General features: G+C 41.1%; 1 protein-coding gene across 3 annotated transcripts in view; it reads left to right on the top strand.

Annotated features, from left to right (window-relative positions):
• DENND1B (DENN domain containing 1B) overlaps positions 1 to 16,629 on the top strand; it is a 216,040-nt gene that overhangs the window by 183,163 nt on the left and 16,248 nt on the right. The window lies entirely within an intron of this gene.

Genomic DNA, 16,629 nt, shown 5'->3' with positions numbered 1-16,629 from the left:
TTTCAACACCAGCAATTATAATTGGTTACTTTTATATCCAAAGTATGAGGTCTAACACTGAACTATGTTCACTCCTTGTGTAAAGTATATACAAACATACTTTAAAATAGAAAACTGTGTTCTTTGGTATGTTAAAATTTATTTTTAAAGGGACTCAAGATAAAAATATCTGGGTATGGTTTTTAGTAATCATTTTGTAATAAGAGCCCTGGTGGTACAGTGGTTAAATGCCTGTACTGCAGCCACTCACTCAAAACCATAAGGTTGCGAGTTCAATACTAGCCAAGGCTCAAGCTTGACTCAGGCTTGCATCCTTCTGAGGTCGCTAAAATGAGTACCCAGATTGATGGGGACAATTAGCTGACAGTTGTAAACTGCTTAGACACTGTTAGATCAGTATGAAGTGGTATATAAATGAAGCTGTTTGTATGTATGTACATATTTCTAAGGCACCTAAATACCATGTAGTTACCAAACTATTTTATGGTTTTATAACACATGGAAAAATGGCATGTGGATATTATTTACATTCATAGCTATCTTGAATATTAACTGCTATAATATGATTATTTGCATGAAGTATTGATAACTACATATAAGTAGAAGTGCTGGACTTTCTGTGCTTTAATAATTTTTATTAATGTGGCACTGTAAGGTGTTTCAGTGGATGTCTTAAATTGTTTTAATATTTTATAACTTATTGTATTTTACTGAGATATCTTCATATGTTGTAGGCCACCTTGCTCTGCTGTACTTGCTGCCACCATTCTCTGTGAAGGCCCTAGTTGTGGCCTGCAACATTGAAAGGCGCACCTGGCCATGAAGTTGAAGCCAGGAGCTCTGTTTCCACCTTCACAGGCCACACTGGAGCCTTCACAGAGAATGGCGGCCATGGTAAGGTTGCAGTGGCAGTTGTTCCACTGCTCAACAGTGTGTGGGCCTCTGAACACGGACTCATAGCTACGCTGGCCCAAGTAAGTACTGAGGCTGGCAACGGGAGGATCTGTGGGCAGGATACCACAGAGTTCGCCCATGGTATCCTGCCTGTGTCTTCACTGTCTGTTTCTCTTGAGTTTTAGGTCACTCCCAAAATTTCTATGGGATTACCAGGATACATCTGAGTGTAGCAGCAAGGGAGCATAGCATCAGATTCAGTTGTGAGTAGCAGTTCTAGGCATACTGGTTGAAACTGTTTAGGGGTGGGCAGACCTCAGATTTTTCTAATATCTTCTTAGATCCACCAACAGGAACATGATGCAAAAAACACACATCTAGAATTAAATAATTCTTAGCTTGAGTTTTGTTTTGAGTATAAAACCAAATCCCGTCTGATCTTGGAAGCTAAGCAGGGTCAGCCCTGGGTAGTACTTGGATGACAGACTGTCAATGAATACCCAGTGCTGTAGGCTATATTTTAGAGGAAGAAACTGGCAAAATCACCTTGAAGCTTACTTGGCTATGAAAATCCTGTGAAATTAATGGGGTCTCCATCATTTGACAGGTAACCTGAAGACACACACACACACACGAACTGAAGGAAACTCAGTCCCAGTTATCACCTCAAGCTTGCTTCATTTCAACTATATAATTTAGGATGGCAGGGGAGTAATTTTGTTGCTGTGTTATTAAATATTTGGGAGTCAGAAATCCTTGCTGACCTACTGTAAATTATCCAGAGATTTGGCCCTATGCCAGCTCTACTTTTTGCCTAGCCCTGTCTTAGTCCAAAGACTATGAGCATTAAGGTACTTGTATTTTAATTAGGCAAGGTGGCTATATTCAGTTTTACTGATTGTTTTTCAAGTTAGTGGTAATACAGTTCTGCATTTGTGGCTTCCCACTGTATGTTCCATATAAACACAACTGCATCAAGTTTTGCAAAAAATGTAGTACTGTAAATGTTTCATATATTGACAACTGAGAAAGCAAATAGTACATGTGTAAAAAACTGAACTGTAAATGTATAGTTAACACTTTCAAGCATTGTGACAACTAGCATGTCATTTTCTACCACAAGTTTGCTGTGTTCTATAAACTGATATGGCAAAATCTGTGGTACCATTATTTTAAATATATGGCTCCTTTACAGAAAAGTATATTGACAATCTGTAGCTCTAATTTGAATTTTCATGCTGATCTTCTGCATCTATTGCATTTTGAAAATATCTACTGATTTATATTAAAAAAAAAAAAAGGGGGGGGGGGATATGTCCTGATTTATTTTCTAGTTCGACCAGCTTTTCCACCTTAATAGTTTAGCAATGGAACCAATCTTATCAAATTATAAATGCTTCATTATTGAGAACTCTATGCTGGCAGAATGTGTAATTCATTAAAAATTTTTACATCTTTTTGGACAAGTGTTAAGAGCAGTATAGCCTATACCTTATGCTAAACTCAATAATTAAGCTATCCCTATTTTAATGACTGGCTAGCTAAGGACACTGGAATTGTACTAGTAAAGAAAGGATTTTGTTGCTAGATCCCAAATATTATTTCCTAGTCTTAAGTTCCTTTTTACTGCTTTTTACACAGAAATGAAGCCTAGAAATCTTTAGCTAGTTAAGTAATCATGTGTAAATCTGAGTGATGGGGATGGGTTATGAAATAATGTTTTCTTTGCTGGACTTGTCTAATTTTGATTTCTGTTCAGCAACTGTTTTGAGTGTTCTAGTTCAAAATTTATATTTACACATAGCATCTTCCAAGGGAACACAGGATAAGCAACATGAGAATTGAAATTTAAAAATGAATCATAATATATTTTCAGTCCTAGCTCTGAGATTGGGCTTTAATGCATTACAGGTTAAAAAAAATTAAGAATGCATTAATAAATTTGTGCCAGGCTCTTGAATGTATTGGCATTATAAAATAGTATATAAAACCAGGTAATCTCCATTGTTGAAGATCACATTAATGCAGTTGTATGTGATGTTGGTTTTAGTATTATTGTCATTTTCTGAAGCCAAATATGAATATGCTTTCTACAGCAACCAACACTAGTTTGTATGCCAGTCTGCTAATTAGTTCAGTTATTACCTGTTTTTTATGAGGTTTTAAAAAATGTCAAGGGTACAGCCATGAAGATCTCCCAATTAGGCTTTGCGTTTCTAAAACCCAGCCCCGTTGCTTTTGTGTAAAGATGACGGTTCCAACTGCAGCGTCAGTCTAACAGGGCTCAAGGGAGAGGCTACTTCTCTGATTTTATTGAAAACAAGGCCAGTTTGGCCCAGTGAGAATATCAAGATTGGTCACAGTGCAGATCAGTTGTTAACAATGAATATTTACTAATCTCTATCACAGCCAGCATAGATTTCTATCTCTTTCCCTCCCTTTCTATTGTGGAATCAATGCTAGACTTTTTGAAAAATGAATTAATATGTGCAGTGATTTTAAAAATTACTTGTACATAAGGTAGGTGATTGATAATTTTATCCACAAAGTAGTTTGTTGCAAGATTCTTTATGCCTTTAATAGGTTCCTGCAAGTGGCGGTGAGGATTCCCCCCTCCAAAGAAAATAACACACAAAGAAAATGCACGATTGATCTTTTCCTAAGACATTTGGAAAATAATTATTCTATTTCTGTAAGACATGTGCCAGCCTCCTCATAGCTATTCTTGGCTGTTTGGCTGTAGCTGTGCAGAGGAGGGAGGGGGAGAAAGAGAAAGCTTAACCGCATTGCAAGTCAAAATTAACAGATGGATTGCCCTAAGCAAGGGAAAAACCACCACCAACAACTCTAGTGAAAGTGGAAGGCTGAAGCTTTCTTCTTCTTCTTTTATTGTTAAGCCTTATTAAAACCTTGGCATGTATTTTACTGTTAACTCTTTCGTGGCTTCATTACTAACCAATAATTGTTCTGTCTTCTGTAAAAGTTAGGTTGAATGTAAAATTGTGATAAATGTAAAGTTACATATTTTTAAAAGGGAAGTGAAAGCAGATTAAGATATTTTTCAGCATTCTTCCCAATTTTGTTATGTTGGTATGGCTTCTGTCTGTCTGTCTCTTTCTGAAAAGAAACTACAGTCCTCCCTCCATTGTCGTGGTTTTGGAATCTACGTCCCTTGTTTATGCATGAGGGATGAATGAAGGGGGAAATAATGGGGAGCATGTCCAAGGTGCGCACACGCATGCTCCCACAGCCGCGTGCCTATATTCAAGCCGATGGAGCTTGAATATAGGCGTAACTCCATTTTCGCAAGGGGGTCCAGAACGGATCCCCCATGTGAAAGGAGGGGCGACTGTATACATGTATCTCAGATTCTTGAAAGATTACACACTGAGGATAATTTTGTTTAGTGTCCATTTATGTTGCTCCTCAGCTAAGTAGGTAAAGAAAATATGATTCTCTTTCTACAGCATCACTTATAAACAGGGATTTCAGCCAGAAAAAGGGAAAATGTCTTGGCAGATCTAGTTGCTATCATAAATATGTTTCCCTAGTATTTCTTATCAGAAGTATTATCTCACTTGAGAGGGGTAGCTGGCTTATAAGGCTTTTTCATGTATTTGGCACAGTCCTATGTGACACATACTGTATATAAGTGCACTTGATAATAATTAGGATAGCCATCCTTATGATTTGTACCTTGAGGCATACTGTAACTTGTAGCTGTGATTTACATACATATATATATATATATATATATATATATGTATGTATGTATAGTCAAATGAACCATTTGAGTGCAGTGTGCATTTTTCAAGAACTCCTACATGTCGGAAATATTTGAAATATATATGCATCAAAATCCCTTTTCATAAAGATACCATAAATTTTATGCAATGTCCTTCATTTATTAAAACTGCATTTCATCAAAGCTTCAATACGTGCAATAAAAGCCACTATGTGTTGTTTGAATGAATGTTGTTGGTTGGAGTGTCTGTTGCATCCTATCTTGAACAATTAAGAGCAGACTGCAGCATGTGAAATGCCACCAGCAAAATAGTGTTTAATCAATAATTTAATCAACCACTCCCCAGTTGCTTCAATGTTTTCTTGTATGTTGTGTTATTAAGTTACATGCATAATCTGATTGAATTGGTATTTTCATGTTTTATCCCTGAATAGGTCATGGTTTAACATTTCTTAAAAACAAAAACATATATACATTTTCGACTTGTAAGGTATTCATTGTGACTGCTGTTTTACACATGGTAAGTTGTCTGCAGGCTGACACGTTCATTACTTTCATAAAGCAGGGTGTCCCCATATACCAGGCACCTCCCTGATTTTCTTTCTTCACCATCCCCCCTCTCCCAGAAATGCTGTATTCTGTACATTCATGTCCTCCATGTCCTGTCATTTAAGAAGGGAGTGGGGGAGGATAAGATGAACAAATAAAACTAATTTCTGGGGTGACTGGCACCTATATTCGAAGACCGCATGCAACAAATTCAAAACAAACTTCAACACCTTAATATAAACAGAAAAAGGAATGCTTGTAAGTTTTCAATCAGAAATGGATTTGTTTGAAAGCTTTGGAATAACCATACAATACTAATATCTTTCTGTGGTTGAAGTCTCCTGCCAGAAATTCTACATGATGGTGGGTCAGCATTAAGCCTTATCTACCAATTTAAGTAATGTGAATAAAATATTGTATGTGACAGATGTCATACAGAGTAACACTGAGCAGTGTTGAACCCACGGTTTAGTAGTGTGCTTCATCTATAGGAAAAGATTTCTTACTGAAAAAAATGGTAAATTAGCAAAATATTTTTGACAAAGGAGGGCATAATTGATAGGTGCAATTCATATGGGTAGGGGTTATTTTTGTTTCAAGGCGGAATCTTTTGTCTTTGTATGTCAGTTATGATCCATCCATCTATATTGCTAAACAGCGTATCTTTTAATTAAAAATGAAAAATCCCTTATATCGAAAAAATTACGAGACTGCCCTCTAGTGGTGTAAATGTTTTCCTGTAAATACATAGACAGTGAAACCACATGGTGAACCTTGATTCTTTAGAGCCCAGAAGCAAAGTATTTGTTTCTGTCATAATCTTTTTATCACAACAGTTGCCTCACTTATGAATACTTATTACATCCTAGGTGTTCTTAGTATCATTGGCTTTCATTATCACTGTCTTATACATAAAATATCCACATACACATCAGTTTATCATAATTGCCCCATCTGGCAGGAAGAAATTCCGTGGCAGAGAAGCAGAAGCACAAATAATTCTTCATTAGTGGAGTTCTTAGGATCTGTTTTTTAAGGATGTTTGCAGAACAAGTGGAACAAGGAATCAAGTCGGTGAAATTCCCAAACACTTTTGCATTTCATTCTCTTTTCTTTTTCCCAAGAGTTATATGAGATGATCCACAGTTATCATTATGCATCTGTCTGTCTGTCTGTCTGACTTTTAAACCTCTTTTTTGGTGAAGCAAAATTCACAAGGCAGCTAGGAAAACTCTAGAATACATGAAATATGAGGGAGTCATCAGGCAGACCAGCAACATCAGGGACTGCCTGAAGGAAGAGGCCCCTCCCTCCTCAACTGTCATCTCGGCCTCAGAGGGAGCCATCAGGCAGACCAGCAACATCTTGGACTGCCTGAAGGAAGAGGCCCCTCCCTCCTCAACTGTCATCTCGGCCTCAGAGGGAGCCATCAGGCAGACCCAGCAACATCAGGGACTGCCTGAAGGAAGAGGCCCCTCCCTCCTCAACTGTCATCTTGGCCTCAGAGGGAGCCATCAGGCAGACCCAGCAACATCAGGGACTGCCTGAAGGAAGAGGCCCCTCCCTCCTCAACTGTCATCTCGGCCTCAGAGGGAGCCATCAGGCAGACCAGCAACATCTTGGACTGCCTGAAGGAAGAGGCCCCTCCCTCCTCAACTGTCATCTCGGCCTCAGAGGGAGTCATCAGGCAGACCCAGCAACATCAGGGACTGCCTGAAGGAAGAGGCCCCTCCCTCCTCAACTGTCATCTCGGCCTCAGAGGGAGCCATCAGGCAGACCAGCAACATCTTGGACTGCCTGAAGGAAGAGGCCCCTCCCTCCTCAACTGTCATCTCGGCCTCAGAGGGAGCCATCAGGCAGACCCAGCAACATCAGGGACTGCCTGAAGGAAGAGGCCCCTCCCTCCTCAACTGTCATCTCGGCCTCAGAGGGAGCCATCAGGCAGACCAGCAACATCTTGGACTGCCTGAAGGAAGAGGCCCCTCCCTCCTCAACTGTCATCTCGGCCTCAGAGGGAGCCATCAGGCAGACCCAGCAACATCAGGGACTGCCTGAAGGAAGAGGCCCCTCCCTCCTCAACTGTCATCTCGGCCTCAGAGGGAGCCATCAGGCAGACCAGCAACATCTTGGACTGCCTGAAGGAAGAGGCCCCTCCCTCCTCAACTGTCATCTCGGCCTCAGAGGGAGCCATCAGGCAGACCCAGCAACATCAAAGACTGCCTGAAGGAAGAGGCCCCTCCCTCCTCAACTGTCATCTCAGCCTCAGAGGGAGCCATCAGGCAGACCCAGCAACATCAGGGACTGCCTGAAGGAAGAGGCCCCTCCCTCCTCAACTGTCATCTCGGCCTCAGAGGGAGCCATCAGGCAGACCAGCAACATCTTGGACTGCCTGAAGGAAGAGGCCCCTCCCTCCTCAACTGTCATCTCGGCCTCAGAGGGAGTCATCAGGCAGACCCAGCAACATCAGGGACTGCCTGAAGGAAGAGGCCCCTCCCTCCTCAACTGTCATCTCGGCCTCAGAGGGAGCCATCAGGCAGACCAGCAACATCTTGGACTGCCTGAAGGAAGAGGCCCCTCCCTCCTCAACTGTCATCTCGGCCTCAGAGGGAGCCATCAGGCAGACCAGCAACATCTTGGACTGCCTGAAGGAAGAGGCCCCTCCCTCCTCAACTGTCATCTCGGCCTCAGAGGGAGCCATCAGGCAGACCCAGCAACATCAGGGACTGCCTGAAGGAAGAGGCCCCTCCCTCCTCAACTGTCATCTCGGCCTCAGAGGGAGCCATCAGGCAGACCAGCAACATCTTGGACTGCCTGAAGGAAGAGGCCCCTCCCTCCTCAACTGTCATCTCGGCCTCAGAGGGAGTCATCAGGCAGACCAGCAACATCAGGGACTGCCTGAAGGAAGAGGCCCCTCCCTCCTCAACTGTCATCTCGGCCTCAGAGGGAGCCATCAGGCAGACCAGCAACATCTTGGACTGCCTGAAGGAAGAGGCCCCTCCCTCCTCAACTGTCATCTCGGCCTCAGAGGGAGCCATCAGGCAGACCCAGCAACATCAGGGACTGCCTGAAGGAAGAGGCCCCTCCCTCCTCAACTGTCATCTTGGCCTCAGAGGGAGCCATCAGGCAGACCCAGCAACATCAGGGACTGCCTGAAGGAAGAGGCCCCTCCCTCCTCAACTGTCATCTCGGCCTCAGAGGGAGCCATCAGGCAGACCAGCAACATCTTGGACTGCCTGAAGGAAGAGGCCCCTCCCTCCTCAACTGTCATCTCGGCCTCAGAGGGAGTCATCAGGCAGACCCAGCAACATCAGGGACTGCCTGAAGGAAGAGGCCCCTCCCTCCTCAACTGTCATCTCGGCCTCAGAGGGAGCCATCAGGCAGACCAGCAACATCTTGGACTGCCTGAAGGAAGAGGCCCCTCCCTCCTCAACTGTCATCTCGGCCTCAGAGGGAGCCATCAGGCAGACCCAGCAACATCAGGGACTGCCTGAAGGAAGAGGCCCCTCCCTCCTCAACTGTCATCTCGGCCTCAGAGGGAGCCATCAGGCAGACCAGCAACATCTTGGACTGCCTGAAGGAAGAGGCCCCTCCCTCCTCAACTGTCATCTCGGCCTCAGAGGGAGCCATCAGGCAGACCAGCAACATCTTGGACTGCCTGAAGGAAGAGGCCCCTCCCTCCTCAACTGTCATCACGGCCTCAGAGGGAGTCATCAGGCAGACCCAGCAACATCAAGGACTGCCTGAAGGAAGAGGCCCCTCCCTCCTCAACTGTCATCTCGGCCTCAGAGGGAGCCATCAGGCAGAGCCAGCAACATCTTGGACTGCCTGAAGGATGAGACTTCTCCCTCCTTTAACTGTATTTTTATTGTATTAACGATTTTACTGTACACCGCTATGATCATCGCGGAATAGCGGTCTATAAATAAAACATATTATTATTATTATTATTATTATGAAATACATGTATAGTTTCACTTTTTCAACCACAATGTTATTTTTTTTAAAGAAATGTAAATAGCGGCAGCTAATGTTTTTACTAGTACTACACAACTCCACCAAATGTAAAATAGTAAAAATGTATGTTAAGTATTTTACTTTTTAAAAATAGCAAAACATTTCTCCCTAGGAGAGAGAATTCTGAAGGACTATTGAGAAATCTCTCTCCCAATTACCTGGAGCCTAACATCAGGAGAGAGATGGGCCTGTGGTGCTGGTCTTTATGTTTGGGTAAGCCCATGCAGTCATAAATAATACTTCAGATAATGTGTGGTCCCAAACCATTTAGGGTTTAAAAGCCAAAAACATTACCTTAAATTGATCTTGGAAATGAATAGACATCCAGTGTAACTGATACCATAACAAATATAATCTGGAGCCCTCACTCTTGTAGGTCTTCTAGTCCCCATATACCGTACAAGCTGCACTTTTACAAATCATCTTTACAGGCAACTGAAGAGCCTAATATGGATGTAGCCAAGGTTTGTGTCATATGGCCAGCATTTTCTAGATAGGATTGCTGAACCAGCATAGGGTAGTAATAAGTAGTCCTAAGAATTGATACCGCATGTACTTACATAAAGGGCTCCAGCTCTTGAAGTACATTGAAACTGTGTGTCTGACTTTGGATGGGGGATGTAACCTATCCAGAATAAGCAGATAGCAGTTTTCCCAATCTATAACACTTCTATAGTTTTTTGTGGTGTTTTCAGGCTATGTGGCCATGTTCTGAAGATGCCAGCCACAGATGCTGGCAAAATATCAGGAACAAACTTTTCCAGAACACAGCCACATAGCCCGAAAACCCACAAAAAAAAACCTGTGGTTTCTGACCGTGAAAGCCTTTGATTTCACATACAACACTTCTGTCTTAAGCTTAAGCTTATTTAGTGCTGATTCTAAACACCTGCCCAATGATTAATTGTTTTTTTGTTTATTTTAGTATATATTAAGTAGATTCATTAACCCCTTTTCTTCAGTGAGTTCAAGGTGCCATACATGGCTTTCTTTTTACACAGGATGAGAGTGAATGGCTTGCCTAAGAACGCCTAGCAAATTTCTTGAATACTGATCCTCAGTCTAACACTTAAACTAATGCATCACACTAGCTCCCCTGTCCTACTGATTAGGTAGTAGTGGGGAAAACAGGCAGAATTGATTGTTTGCATTTTCATTACTTATCAACCCGGACATTTATTTATGTGCAATTTCATGGAGATCTGATAAAAATGAGGGGTAAGATGGAACTTTAAAGCACGGTTCCCACAACTGTGGTTAAGAAGTGGTGTCCTAGAAACATCTTAATGGACTTCCCCCCAGTCAGGAATAAGGCACAAGCGGGTGAATTTCCCTTATTTCCTTAATGCTTTGGACCAGACATGTTTTAGATTTTGGCTTTATTTTTATTTTATTTTTTGGAGATTTTGGAATATTTGCATATGCATAATAAAATATCTGGGAGATGGGACTCAAATGTTTTGTATAGACCTTATACACAAAGCCTAAAGCTAATTTAATACAAAATGTTTTTAATAATTTTGTTCATGAAACAAAATTTGTATACACTGAACCATCAGACAGTAAAAGTGTCACTACCTCAGCCACTCATGTGGACAATTTTGGATTTTGGATTATCTTGGGTTTCAGAATTCTGGATATGGAAGACTCAACCTGTATTTAACTATGCATTTATTTCCTACCCCAGACAGATCATCCAGAATAATACATAGTCAGTTGTTAAAAGTTGATCAGCAATTCAAGAGAACCAGTAAGGTCACACTCCACTGCCCCAAACATTAAGTGCCAACCTCAAATGAAGGCATCCTGTCTCAAACCCAGGCTAGAAAGGATCAGTATCATCCAAACATTTCTGGAACTAAAATGGTACTGTCCACTAGTATTAAAGTGTAAACCCCAGCAGAGAAGCTACTGAAGTTAGACTTGGGAAGAAAAGCACAGGAAATACATTATATATATATATATATCAAGTAAGTCAGTCATCAATTAATTTCAGTTCGACCTAATCATTTTTACAGATTTATTTCTCTACAGTTCAAAAGGAGCATGGCTATTTATTCCATTTGGATGTATCAGCAAAGTACTAGCATAAACAGGATGTTATTAAAGGGTATCACCAGCAGCACCTAGTGGTTTCTGCAGTTGTGCCCTTTCCCAATAGTCAATAATTCTACGAGGTACATGCCTGAAAACAAATGTAACGATGGCGTTCTTTGTCATATGTAGCACTCCTGGTTTCCTTTCCTTTGCTATGTATACTTGATCGATATATACCACAGGAAACTCTAGTGCAAACCTGTATGTAAATTTAGTCATAGAAGTGGTATCACTCCTTCCATTTTCTTCTCCTCTCTCTCTTTTAAAACAAATCTCTAGTCATTTCCAATTCTGTCATATACCTTCCTAGGGATTCAGTACAGGTAATGTTGAAAAGAAAAAAGGTTAACTCTCAATAAAAACTCTCAAATAAATTAAAGCAAATCCTTGCAGTTGAATGTCAGTGCATAAGAGAAAAGGTTTACATGTCTTCCAAAAATTAGGCTCAAGCTTTCTGGAAACAGAGTTCCACAATTGTGGAGCAGCTTGCCTTTGCTGTGCCAACATAATATTAAAATAGTTTTGAAGATGTCATAAGAATGGAGAAAACCTGTTATTATTAAATTGAATAAACAAAACTATTTTTCCAATAGAAAGAAAGAAGAAAAAACCCAAAACCAATACCCCATAGATTTCATAAATGGATAGAAGTATACGATTTTTGTAAAATTACCTAGTGCTTTAAACAAATGCTGCATTTTTCTTCGTTTTAGAAAATAGAAGTCTGGTTATTATTAGAATACTGATCAGGAAAAAAAAAACCTCTGTTTCCTTTTCCTCCATTTTTCCAAAAATGGCAGAGAATGAGCACATTTGAAAATGCATAAAAGACAGAAATTAAAAGTTTAAATAAATGCAGACAGGGAACATTAGTGAAAGAAGGTTATCCTAAATGACTTTGACAGTTTTTAGCAATAACAGCTTCATTTGTATACTGCTTCATAATATCAGTATTATCATTATTAATATCATTATTATTATAACAGCCCTCTCCAGACAGCCCTCTCTTTACACACAGCGCGTGTAACCATTACGTCGCACCTGCGCAGCTTCCATACAGAGCTATGCAGCTGCGACGTATATGCACCATCTTTGGTGCTTTGCAGCACAGCAAAAAGGAGCTGCTTTTTTGAGCTCCTTTTCTGCTGTGCAGCTGTGCTGCACAATTTGTATGCTGCGGCGGCGATGTGCAGCAGAGATTGGCGCCGAGGAGGCGCCTCTTCTGGGCGGTCTGTACCTCACCATCATTACTATTATTATGATACAGTTCTGTGTTGGTTCATCTAGTAGAGCTTTGAAAAAGATTTACTGCTCTTCTTTTGGAATTTATTAAGAGTTTCTTTTTCTTTAGAGTGGCATTTCTTCCTTGTAAGAAAGTAATCCCTTTAGAAAAGTTCTGCTGCCGATGATCTTCCTCAAAAACATATTGCATACTGTCTCTTGTATGATGAGCCACACAGATCACTGCCCCCACTACCCACATCAATGGAAATCTCAATGTACTTTGCTAAAACAATTCTCTTGATTTTATTATCACTTCTTTATTGTTGAAAAGTTCCTCAGTTTTACCATGTGCTTTCAATTCTTTCCTTGAAATGTCTATTTTTAATACAAGTATTGGGGCACTTTTGTAGGCCTGTAAAATGAGTAGCCAGTTTGCTGGAGGCAATTGACCAACACTTTGTAAACAGCTTACGGAGTGCTTATCATTATAAAGTCGTATAAAAATATAAGTTATTGCTCCTTTTGGATGACTTTTTCTTTTTGTAAAACTGGCCTCAGTTGTGAAGGAAATGTCAGAATAGATTGATTGTCCCGCCTTTCTTCCAAGATTGGATTAAAGTCGGCTCATTGTCATTTGACTGCTAACATTAGGTATCTAGAAGAAAGTGGAAAACTTCCAGAAAGCTGGTTTTGAGGCTTGGATGGACTGCTCCCAAACCTTGGGAGCAACAGATCTTTGATATCCTTGAGTTTATCTGACTAATCTCAAAAAAGGTCCCTGACCACCTGAACCAAAGTTTTTACAGTAAGACCCAGTGTGGTGAAGTGGTTAGCATGTTGAAAGATCCTCACTTTCGGCCAGTCACTCTCAATCAACCTGACCTTCACAGGCTTTATTTGAGGATAATGTGAGGAGGCAAAGGAGGGAAGCTAAACTGAAAGCAACATACTAACTTATTACAAGGGTAATGCAGTAACATTGTTTGAATCTTGTCCTCCTTTTCCTATTTTTTAATCTTTGGAATTAATTGAATTACCAAACTGTTACATTTCCAGATTAAATGCCGAGCACATAAGTATCAATTATGATTCAAATCTTCCATGGCAGTGGTAACATTTTTTTAAAAAGAACTTGGGTTGCATATGGTGCTGCTTGGAGTGGTGGTCCATGGAGCAATAGTAGTCAGTGAGACATTGGCTGCTGGTCTGCAGCAATTTTCTAGAAAAGCAAGAAAAAATTGGAGCCAATGGGCACAAATATGGGCCCAGTCCTTGGTACTGCCAGTCCTCCACTTCAGATAACTTAAGAGGCATTGGTGTCAACTGCTTGTCAGTGTATGAGAGTGTATCAGTGTCATGACAATCAATATGATGTAGTGGCTGGAGTGTTGGGCTAAGACTTAGAAGATTCAAGTTCTAACCCCCAATAAGCCATGAAACTTACTGGGCGACCTTGAGCCAATCACTTTCTCTCAACTTCATCTTCCTGACATGGTAGATATGAGGACAGAGTAAGGACTAGTAGAGTGCATTGACTGCATTGTGCCTTGACAATACAGTGCCTTGATTTCATTGGAGAAAAAGTGGGAATGTAAGTAATAACTTGATAATATGAATAAATACAGTACCATTGTATACACCTCTGTGGGCAGTAGTTCTATCTTGACATCACCCATACCTTTTTTTTTACAGCCCCAGGGCTAGAAGGAGTACTCCCAGGGTGTATAGAAAGGGATTCTGCCTAAGATTTACTTAGTTGGATGGGCACTATTCATTGAGCTCTTCCCTGTAGACTGGCTCAAGGACTTCACAGTTTGCTGGAAGTTTGCTTTTATACAGCTCTGCATGAGGTGTCATTAGTGTCCAATGCCTGGCTGAAGAACATCAGCAAAGGGACCAGTAGAGTAACACTGTCTGTGTTTGCGTGATTGACCTTAGTCTCTCTCCCACTCCCTCTCTCTGGTTGAATATGGACATAGAAGTGGAAACACTCAGAAATTTGGCTGAAACAATAAAGTGCTCAGCTTGCGAGCAAGACTCCTGCTGGAGCAGAAATGGACTGGCAGTAGTTCAAAGCAAAGTATAGGGAAACCCCTTATCAAATTTGCTCCCCCTTCTCAGCTGTGTAACACTTTTCCAAATTTTAACCAGGCTGATGAAACTGACAAGCAGCTTTTCCAGGTTTTATATTGAGATCAGTTAGGTTATTAGCCCAGCACTTCATGGACTTTTCTCTGTATGCACGCAAGAACATCATCTGGCCCTTTCTCTCCCCCCATCCCCATGAGGCAAGTTCCCTCTTTTCAGTCTATTATTAATGAATTTGATATTTTATTGCTTTGGGATGAGAAACCATGAAGGCTGACCATTTGAACTGGCTGTGTAGATAAACTCTTGGTCCTTTGAGGGAAGGGGCTTAGTTGTCCTCAGTTACTTAAAACTAGAACAGCAATATGTTTTCTGTAGGACTGTTTTGAGAATGGGCAAGGCAAAACATGGCAAAATGGTTTTCTTATTGAAATGGCTTTAAATAACTGATGATACTGTTAAACCTTTCAAAAGTTTGGAAGCACTGACATTTCTCCACTAATTTTATGCAAGGATTGTTCCTTATGTAGATCCCTGTAGAACTTTAAATGTCAACATTTTTAAAGCCTGTAAGGGAGAACATAAGTGGAATGAGCCTGCACAGTCCTTCTACTATTGATAGTTTTATTTTCCTTTCAGATTATTAGCATTATTATTGTTCATTTATAACTCAGCTTCCTCCTAACAATGGGACTCAGGGTGGCTAAAAACATATCTAAAATAATGCAGCTTAATAACTATACAGAAAATTTGATAAAAAGTATAAATATGAAGTTGTCTAAAAAGTAACTAAACAGCTTATTAGGTTAAAACATCAAACATTAAAAGGCATTAAAAGATTATAAAATATTTTATGCCATAAAACATAAAATAGCATAGTCATCATTATAAACCACTTCATTCAACTTCCAAAAGTTTGTTTTCAGTTCCAAGGAGGGGGCCATCCTGGGCTCTTAGGGAGGAGGTTCCAAAGTGGGAGCAGCCGCCGAGAAGGCCTGCTCCCTTGTTCGATCAAATGAGCCTGCGAGGGTGGTGAGAAAAAGAGAAAGGTCTCTCCAGGTTATCTTAAAGCTGTAATGGGGTCATAAAGGGAGATACAGTCTTTCAAATAGGCTGGTCACAAGCCATATAAGACTTTATAGGTCATCACCAGCACTTTGAATTGTACCTGGAAACAGACTAGCAGCCAGTGGAGCCATTGCAATGAGAGTTGCAGCCAGTCCCAGTTAACAACCTGGTTACAACTCTTTGGACCAACTGAAGTTTCTGAACACTTTTGAAAGGTAGCCCCACACAGAGTGCAAGTGGGATGTAGTCAAGGCATGTGTTACCATGGCTAGTTTGGCACACTAGCTTTAACTATGCAAAATCACTCCTGGTCACTGCTGAAACCTGGGCCTTCAGGCTTCAGCTGAATCCAGGAGTAACCCCCCCACACACAAACTTCAAACTTGTGTTTTCAAGGAGAGTGTAACACAGTCTGAATCCCTATTCCCAGCTCTATCTTTCAACTGACCAGGAGAGCCTCTCTCTTGTCTGAATTAAGCTTCAGTTTATTTACATTTAGGCCATTGCAGTTCCAGGCACCGATTTAGCACAGAAATAGATTCCTTGGAATTGGGTGGAAAAACATGATAGAGCTCTTACCGAATTTCCTGTATAGATTATCCACCAAGGTCAACCACGAAGGTTGACCAAAGCTGCCTGTCTCTGTCTGAAAGCAGACTAAAATGGATCTAGATAATCTGTCTCATCCAGGAACCTCCTGAATTGCAAAGCCACCACCCACTCCATTACCTTGCTCAAGAATTGGATGTTGGAGACTGGCCCTCAGTTATCCACTATAGTAAGCTCCAGGGAAGGTTTTTTTTAAAAAAGAAGTCTTATAACAGCCTTCTTCAGGTGAGTTGGAATCCTTGTTGTAAAGAGGCTTTAATCACTTCCCTTACCCATTCCGCCAATTCCCCTCTGTCCTGTTAAATAATCCAGAAAAGGAAATGGTCTAGTACACATGTGGG

The sequence above is a fragment of the Sceloporus occidentalis genome, unplaced genomic scaffold (assembly GCF_023333645.1).
Source record: "Sceloporus occidentalis isolate IW3139 unplaced genomic scaffold, rSceOcc1.0.p SCAF_3, whole genome shotgun sequence".
In the NCBI taxonomy this organism is placed as follows: domain Eukaryota; kingdom Metazoa; phylum Chordata; class Lepidosauria; order Squamata; family Phrynosomatidae; genus Sceloporus; species Sceloporus occidentalis.
The sequence above is the reverse complement of the archived record's forward strand: the minus strand, read 5'-3'. Positions and strand labels throughout refer to the sequence as shown.